This window comes from Chiloscyllium punctatum, chromosome 3, assembly GCF_047496795.1.
Source record: "Chiloscyllium punctatum isolate Juve2018m chromosome 3, sChiPun1.3, whole genome shotgun sequence".
NCBI classification, from domain to species: Eukaryota; Metazoa; Chordata; class Chondrichthyes; order Orectolobiformes; family Hemiscylliidae; genus Chiloscyllium; species Chiloscyllium punctatum.
This window is the reverse complement of record NC_092741.1, coordinates 82,243,240-82,253,073: the sequence shown is the minus strand read 5'-3', so window position 1 is coordinate 82,253,073 and position 9,834 is coordinate 82,243,240.

Genomic DNA, 9,834 nt, shown 5'->3' with positions numbered 1-9,834 from the left:
GGGCTGCACAAAGTTAAAAATTACACAACACCAGGTTATAGTCCAACAGGTTTATTTGGAAGCACTAGCTTTCAGTGCACTGATCCTTCATCAGGTGGCTGTGAGGAAGGAGCAGTGCTCCGAAAGCTAGTGCTTCCAAATAAACCTGTTGGACTATAACCTGGCATCTTGTGATTTTTAACTAAAATCAATATTTTTCACTTGTCTGTGTCTATCTGTAGGTACATATATCAAATTTTTAAAACTAGTGTTATAATGAAGTGACCAGAATCAAAATGTTAGTTCTGTTTTCTTCCTACAATTGTTGCAAAATCTGCTGAGATTCTCCAGCAATTTCTGTTTTTGTTTCAGATCTCTGGCATCCACAGTTCTGTTTTATTTTAAATGCTTGTGTTATGTATTTTGATTATTCATTGCATTTATTTGTGATTAAAATTTACCTATTTGTAATAAGCAATTGTCTTTCTCAAACTCTTCCCTCACCCGAGATGTCATGACCTCAGATTAAGCTACCATCAGTTGTCTCTCTCTGATGAGAGAACAGCCTTATGGTCCAATGGGACTATAATGACTTCATCTTATGACTTAAATCCCATTTTCCTTGACTCTATCTCCTACTCACGCAAAGACAGACAGGCAAACAGGTATGGTTAAGGGATAAATCAAAAGCAATAACAAATGAGGCGCAAACAGCCAGTTCACTTATGCAGACTCCTCAATCTGCAACATCTCAGGCACATTGGCTTGTATTCTGCTTAGTTTCGGTAACCACCAATTCATACAAACAGCTTCAAGTAGACACTGAGGAATACTCAAAATTTATTATTGAGATTCTATTCTCCCAAGTACCAATAAGTTGGTAATGAGAGGATAACCAGCAATCAATCAAACCTCCATTCTGTAGTTTCGCAATCACAAGCCTTCTGACTTAAACACAGTTTAAGACCAGTTCAAACTTTGGCTTATCTTTGTTAGACTGGTTGTCCCTATCAGGACCTAGTTAATATTCAACATCAACTATCTGTTTGAGCATAATGCATCTCTGAAACTGAAACACCTAGAGTGTTCTTTGAACAAGAATCAATTTGTCATTGTTTGTAAAATTTATTTAGTTAGTACAATTTTCTGTCTTGGGTGCTCTGATTTCCTCCCATAATCCAAAAATACGCAGGTTAGATAGATTGGCCATCCTAAATTATCTTACAGTGTCCAGAGATGTGCCGGCTGGATGGATTAGCCATGGTAAATGCCGGGTTACAGTGATAGGGTAGGACGCTGGGTCTGAGTGGGATGTTCTTCAGAGGCTCAGTGTGGTCTCAATGGGCTGAATAGCCTGCTTCCACACTGTAAGGATTCTATGAATCTATTTAACTTAGCATCAGTTACTGTTCACCATAATTGTCCCTGTAGTTAGATTTTTAAACAGTGTCTTGAAGGTTTGGTTGTTTTAAAGCTTTAAGGAACAGATATTTTAAGCCAAAAATAGAAACATTTGTTGTTTTGTATCTGTATTAAAAGATTTCAAACAGTAAAGCTACATATCACGGATTGTTCTAGAATACGTTGATGGTTTATTTTAAATAAAGCAGGGTTTTTTTGAGTTCCTACAGTGTAGAAACAAGCCCTTCAGCCCAACAAATCCACACCAACCCAGAAGATTACTCCTGACTAATGCACCTAACCGACACATCCCTGGACAATTCAGCACAGCCAATTACATAACCTGCACATCTTTGGACTGCAGGAGGAAACTGGAGCAAACCCACACAGACACGGGGAGAATGTGCAAACTCCCGAGTCTGGGATCGAACCCGAGTCCCTGACATTGTGAGACAGCCCTACTGAACCACTGTTTGAGACATTGCGAGGAGAGTATTGTAATAGAGATCGCAGATGCTCTCATTCACAAGGTGTTCAGGTCAGTAACAGATCAGTGCTCAGCATTTCCCAACAGAACAGCAGGAATCTTCATTGACTGTTCTATGATCATAGATCGATCCTTCCATATGTGCTGTTTTCTGTCCCTTATCAATGGGGTGTAGTGTTAATGATACTTAAAGGTGAATCTGAACGGGAAATATTCACAGTTCTGATTGTGAGTTTATACTGTAGGACTTTGAAATAAAAAAAGCTAGAAAAAAAGGATGAGCTTATCACAATATCTTGAGCACAAAAGTTGTTGTCAAAGAATTAATATCAATATGTATTGTGCTATATTTCACAAAAGATAACAAAGGATTGAGTACTCATCAATCAATTTGAATTTAAACTGACTGAAATTCAACTGCACACCAAACGTTGATCGCCAAGTTTTTTTTATCTCACAGAAATCAAAATATAAAAGAAAATAGTGCCTACATTTAAAACATGGAAGATCTTCCAAACACTATCTAAAATTGGTGCTTTAAACTCAGGGAGTCTGTAGGATTACAAAAGCTTACTTTCCTGTTGGTAGAATTAGTTCATTGGTTTTGCAAGAATCAGACATCAGTTTATAATAGTCCCTCAGTTGCAACAGGATTCAAGAGAGTGAAATATCGAAGCTATAATCTCCATGGGGTAGAGATGAATCACAGTGAATGCCTGCAGGACAATGCCCAAGGAGGAGTTTTGGTGTAAGACAAGAAATGAAAGGGTGAAAAGAACTTAATAAAATTGCAAACACAAGGAAAACATTAGTGAGTAAATTAATGGAGCTGTCAGCTGATACGTCCCCAGATCTTGATGGATTTCATCCTTGGTCTTAAAAAGGTGATTTGTGAGATAATATGTGCATTAGTGTTAATTTTTCAAGATGACTATAAAGCAACAAACATAATTCCTGTATATAAGAAGGGAGTGAAGCAGGAAACAGGAAGCTATTGGCCAGTTTACTTAACATTTGTCATGTAGAATGTGTTAAAATCAACCATTAAAGAAATGATAATAGCTTGGCACTTAGTAAAACCCAATGCTATTGAGAAGAGGTTAGAGAAGAAGAGAATATGTTTTGTGAAAGGGAATTCAATGTTAAATTAATTTACTGGAGCTCCTTGATGGTGTAACATTCATTGTAGATAAAGAGGGAGCCTGAGCATATCCTGGATTTCAAGAAGACATTTGACAGACTACTTAAAAGTTTATCTTGCAAAGTGGGATCTCATGGTGTAGGGAGCAACAAATTGGCATGGATAGAAGATGGGTTGGCTGGCAGAAAGTGGAGAGCATGAATTAATTGGTCTTCTTTTCCTCTTGGCAGGATGTGACAAATGGAGATCTTCAGGATCAGCTTTTTACAATTTATGTCAGTTACTTAGATTAGGGGAGTAAAGGTATAGTAGCTGAATTTGCAGTTCATACAAAGATCAAAAGGAAAGTGTGTTATGAAGAGGTCATAAGGCAGTTGCAGATGGCTATAGACAGGATGGTTAGGTGGGGAAACTTTTGACGAATAATATGTAAAATATGAAGTGGATCACTTTGGCAAGAAAAATAAAAGTGCACGCTGTTAATTAAACAGAGAGTAACCTCAGAGTATTGAGGTAGAAAATGATATAGGTGTTCCAGTGTATGAGTCACATAAAGTTAGTAAGTAGTCATGATACATGAGTATTATTGAGAAACTGGAGTGGGCAGGATGATCCATGGCTTTAAATTTAATCTGTATTTTGAGGTTGTCAGTTAAGAAGGGGAGAATCTAATTTTACTTTCATTTTTGATTTCTATGGAGGTGTCTGAAGTTTAGTTTACATACATCTACATGATGTTTTTAAAACCCTTGAGGTGATTAGTTCAGTGTAGAAGTGAAAAAAGGGGTGCCATAACGCAATACGTTGTCCTATATCACAGGGAGACAGAAACGGAAAGCAATACTTTCAGGAAGACAGAACTATGCAAAATTTCAGTTAATGGGAAAACTTCTTTACAGAACAGTGTGCATGTTTCTTTCAGGAAAAAAAATTGTGCTGGCAAGAGTGCTGTTTAACAATGTCCAGAATATCCAGAGCCAAAGAAAAGAAGTACTGAGTGGTTTAGATGTTAGTGAGACAAAATCCTCAGAAACAAAAGCTTGTTGAATGATATTTAAGGAACTGATGTAAGAAATAAGTAGGCTTTGTTAGCAGTTTGGTGATAGGACACAGGAAGACACAATGACTAAAGCATAGAGTAAATGTATGTGGAAAGAAGCCATGCAAATCCATTCAAACTGACCAAAGAAATTTGCAATGGAAGCCATTCACAGAACTTTGAGAATCTGTAAGATTGTTGTTAAAGGTAAAGTTATTAAATTGTGAACAGACAATTTCAACTTCCTCTTGCAAAGTGTAATAGGTCATTTTTCTTTCATTTGTGTGTAATAAACATTGATTTTCTTTGTTAGAAGTATATTGACAGCATCTTGTGAATATGTTCTGTGACTGACAACCATGGTAACTAAATTGCCAAACAAAACTTATGGTCTATAATGTCAGGTTTCACTGTGGAATCTGACTCGTCCAGTATTACCATGAGCTGGGATCATAACACCAGCTACAGCATGTAATCAAAAAAGCAAAGTAAATGTTATATTTTATTCAGAGAGGAATTGAACAAAGAAGTAAGGATGTCATGCTTCAATTGTATGTGAGACCACATCTTGAATACAATTTGTGCAGTTTTGGTCTCCTTATTTAAGGAAAAAAGTCAATGTGTTGGAGGTGGTTCAGAGGAGGCTTGCTACATTTATGTGGAATGAATGAGTTGCCCCTTGAGGGAAGGTTAAACAGAGTTAATTTCACTGGGGTTTAGAAGAGTAAGGGGTGACATTATTGAAGTACCTAAGACCTGGGCAGTCTCGATAAGCTAGACTTGGAAAAGATACTTCCTTTTGCAGATGGATTCAGAAATGAGGAATTACCATTTTGGGACAAAGATAAAGAGAATTCCTTTTCTCTTAGAGGGCTATGTAGTGTTGGAACTCTCTATCTGAGAGAGTAGTGGAAGTAGGATCATTGAATACTATAAGGAGGATTTAGAGTATCTTGTTAGACAAGGAAATCAAATGTTATCCAGGGTAGATGGGAATAGTTCAAAATACAATTTGGTCAATCATTATCCTTTTGAATGGTGGAGCAGGCTTGAGGGGCTGAATGACAACCTCTGCTCCTATTTCACATGTTTGCATAATCCTCAGGTCTCACCTGAATCACTGAATTGCAGTGTTGTCAATACTCACACCTTCATAGGCAATTAACCCAAAGGGAAATACTATTGTCAGTTAGTAGTAGACTGGGAGGGAGAGTTAAGAGTTTCAGTCCACAGAATGGAATGAGGTAGTGAGGTGGGTTGTTCTCTGATGTGGTGACTTTTGTGGAGACAGGGAATGCTCATGGCTCTGTAGGAAGGTGTTTCTTTCACAAAATGTTAAGTAACTTATTTTAGTTGAAACCACAAAGCAATCAAGGAGCAGAGTGGGTCTGAGTTCTGTTTTGTTTATCCATGACTAAATGTTTGCAAATGATTTCTCTAAAAAAAAGCCCTTAAATTATATAATCTAGGAACTTAAAACTTCAAAATTGGCAAATGTAATAACAGTTGGAGCCACGTGAGCACTGTTTGGGTGCTATCCCTGACTGTTAAATTAGAATGGCATTTCACCCATTTAATAACTAAGGCACAGTACATGCTAATTTCTATCCCTGTGATTTTCTCCCAAATGATGGTAGCTGTAGCAACAGCAAAGACTGTGGTAGATACAAACAAATGATAGACTAAAGTAAGCTACTGGGGATGGACAATAAATAAATTGACACAGATAGTGGACAAAGCGCGGTCAGATGGAGCAAGGTATTACGGTCAGCAGAGGTGGGTCACTTTTAAAACTTTAGCTTTTCATAGTGTGTATTTTGATTGTAACAAAGTTTTTTATGTGTATGAGCACCTAGATGTTATGCATAGAAGCAAAAAATCTGTTGAAGTGGGAAACCTGAAATATGTTATGACCAATTCCTCATGAGCTCCCTTTTTTTTAATAACAGGTCATGCTCCCCAATTAATTAAGGCTCTATCTCAAAGTTGTCCCCCCATGCTGCCTACCACTCGCCCACCAGAGTTCTGCTTCAGTTTGTTTGAAGGTTTTTTGAGAAACTTTGTCTCTTCCTTTCAGGAAATAAGGACACAAGTAGCAACAACTCAGAGGCATCAAAGCCATACCCCCACCGCTGGAAAATGTGCTCCCCACTCCCTCCCTCTGTCTCTGTCCCTTCTCCTAACTCCACCTCTTGTTCGGTTTTACTATAACTTCTGATCTTCAGTTCTCTGATGTTGAACAATCTGTACCATCCTTTTGTCCTTTTATGCCATCAGCTCACTGAATTTTGAGCACTATGTGACATTGTCCTTTTTGCCTCTGCATCCATTTCTTTGGACAGGCGGCCTCTCCTGGGCCCCTTCAGTAGCAATTTATCTGCACTTCACTCAACCTCTCATCAACTGTACTCACTGCTCACAATGTGGTCTCTCCTGGGGAGATGTAATGCAGTCTGGCTGATCATCTCGCCGAACCCCTCTGCCCATAAAAATGACACCATGCTCACTGTTGCCTGCCACTTCAACACAATGCCATGTATCCATGACAATATTTCTGTCTCAGGCCAGTTGCACTTCTTCAGCTCAACACAATCTGGAGGAACAGCACCTCATCTTCTTCCAAGGAACCTTACAGCCCTGAGGACTGAACATTCAGTGTAACGATTTCAGACACTTGAACCCTTCCTCTATGTTCATTACCCACAGTCTAAGTTCCTGTCATGTACTGCTTGCCCTTAGCAGAACGAACACATTTTCAATGATTTACAATACCCATGATCACCTATTCAGCGAACCCTTTCTCTGTCACACTGTCTCTCTCTCTCACTCACACTCCCTCCCTCTCTCTCTCTCTATCTCTCTATACATCCATCTAATTTCCATCTGCAGTCATTCTGGCTGTATCAGTCCTCATCAAAAAAAAAAATTTGGAATATCAAGTTGAAATTGTTTACAAAGTTTGGGGTTTTGACCCATGGTCATGAAAACTAGAAAATTCTGGAGATACTTACTTTTGGCAAAATTAATATGAAGTGAAACAGAATTAATACCAAATGGTTGACAGGGGAAGCTTCAACTTATTATGTTGGAGTTTGTATTTTTGTGTTTTAGGGTTTAGGAATTATGCAAATGAAGTTTTGTGCACAAAGCTTTGTTCAAAACAGTAGCAAAGGTATGCAGCTTTGGGATACGCATTGTTAACATGTTGAAGTAAAAAGAGGATACAGAGCAGAGAATACAATACAATACAAGCAGAGAAAATTACTTCAAAAGTAAGGTCTGCTTTTATTCAAACAAAGGAAATCATTGGATCATTGATAGTGGTATTTAAAACCAGTGGAAGGTAGACTATAGTAAAGAATGTATCTTTTTATTTTCCTGTGTTTTTGAATTATGGAAAGGAACTGTTTTAAAAATCAAAGATTGTTGAGGAATGCTGAACTTTTTAAAGGCAAAGTATCTGATTCTCCTTGTAGGTACTGTTTACACAATGCTTTTTGCAAGCAGTAGGGGAAGGTCCAGCTGCAGTTAAGCTGGAGCCAGAAGCTGTGGATGAATGGAGATTTGGCTGGCAACAAGTAGCTGATTGGTCTGTGCATTAGTAAGCACTCATTGATGACAAAGGCCTCCTGTAGTCCAACAACTAAATGATTGGTTCACATGTAGTTGAACAGATATTGTGCATGAATGTTTGGGAGAAGCCATCAGAACTCCAAAAAGGAAGTAACAGTGTTTCAGTTGTGTAGCAAAAAATACACCTTAAATCTAGGGAAAGCCAATTTATTTCTTCCCCTCAGCCGTTGCTTTAAACTGCAGCCAGAGATATTATAAGTGTAACCTGCCCACCATATGCCACCTACAAAAAAGTGTAAGTATCTGGAGACAGAAAATCAAGAAACAGCATTCTGATTAGCCAAAGGATCATGTCAGCAAAGCCTGTGGATAGGGGCCACTGAACATCCATCATAGTCTTTCTTTCTGCCCATAACATGATTTATCTTTGCGTCTGTCGTTATATGTATGTACAGGGATAGTTTTTTTTTAGATTAGACTTACATGTTAAGAATTTATAATTGTTTATCTATAGTTTGAATCTATTGATTTGTTGTAAATAGCAATTCTTGTTAAATAAACAAATCTGATCCAAGCTTTCAGACCTGGGTCTAAAAGACAGCCAAATTTGGGATTTTTTATGTACTTTTAAAACAGGGATATTGGAGCTTGATTTCTACCACACTTGACTGAGGAGACAGATATAAAACAGAAATTGCTGGAGAAACTCAGTAGGTCTGGCAACATCTGTGCAGAGAAAGCATTCATTTAATGTAAGTCAACATTTTGAGTCCAGTGATCCTTCTTCAGCATACTGTTTTGAACAGTGGACCACCAGAACCCTGGACCTGAAATGTTAACTCTGCTTTCTCTCCACATATTCTGCCAGATTTGTTGAGTTTCTCCGGCAACTTCTGTTTTTGTTTCAGTAGCATCTGTAGTTCTTTGTTTTATGTTTTGCAAGAAAGTATCTAACTGATTTTAGAATTGAGAGCAAGAACAATATTTATTCACACAGATTAAAATGACTGTGGAATGCATTACAGAATTTAGTAATGACTGTGTTAATACTTAAGAATATGTTTAATCACTTGATAGGTAGATGACGAAAAGGTAGTAAAAAGGATATAGGTACAAATTGAGCAAACGCTATTTGGACTAATACTGGTCATGGACACAGCAACATGGACACTTTGGGTTAATCTATCTCTTTCACTGTAATTTTGTATAATCAATATTTATTAGTATGGATTATAAAATTCTTTTACAGGCATATTCTTTCTGTGTCCTTTATTTAATTCCTGCTTTTTACAATACTTTTAAAGGGAGAAAAAAATTTAATAGTCATGTCTCTCAACTAGCAATCTAGCAATCCAGGTTAATGTTCTGCTCACATGAGTAAAATTTAAATCTAATTGACATAAATATTGAATTTAAAACTATTCTCATTTTATAGTGTCATGAAAGTATTGAGCATAGACCTAAAATCCCAGGAAATCCCGTGGTCAGACCTATGTGTAACTCCAGCAATGTGGTTGGCACTGCAATGGCCTGGGAATCCAGTCAAATGTTCCAAACTGCTACGGATTCCACTTCTGTATTTCAACAAAGTGGCTCACCATCAGATATTCACAGATCAATAATGGATCAGCAGCGTGGGATTTGCCAGTGAAGCCCACATCCCATGAAAGATAAAAAGGTTAGTATTTATAAAGACAACTGCCTGTGTAGATGAATGTGATAAGAAATCAATGTGCCAGCAGGTGCCTGCATAATTCTGTTTCATGCTCGGGCTATTAGATGTTGCTGTGGAATAGAAGTCATACTCCTCTCTTGCAACCAAATCTTCCACCCTCCTACCACTGTCTTCCTTTTTTCTCTAATAAGCATATTTTGTTTAGATTTCCATTTTGGGCCAGTTCCAGGTGTTTTGGTCTAGGTTTGAATCATGTTTCCCTTTCCACCTCTGAAACCTGCTTAGGTTCCTTACCAAGCTACCACAAGCACTGTCATCATCCCACATGCACCAACCCGTCTCTCCCTCCCACTATCTTGCAGCTGTCTGGGACCTACTTCTTCCTATTTTATTTCCTTGATCTTACAAACAAGGTCCTAAACACCAACCCAACCTGGGTTGCTTGAGCATGACCACATTATGTGCCTGTCAGTTTTTTTTGGTGACAAAGGCATTTTTTCTTATGATTGATGTATCGATGTACTGCAAATTGCAGGCAG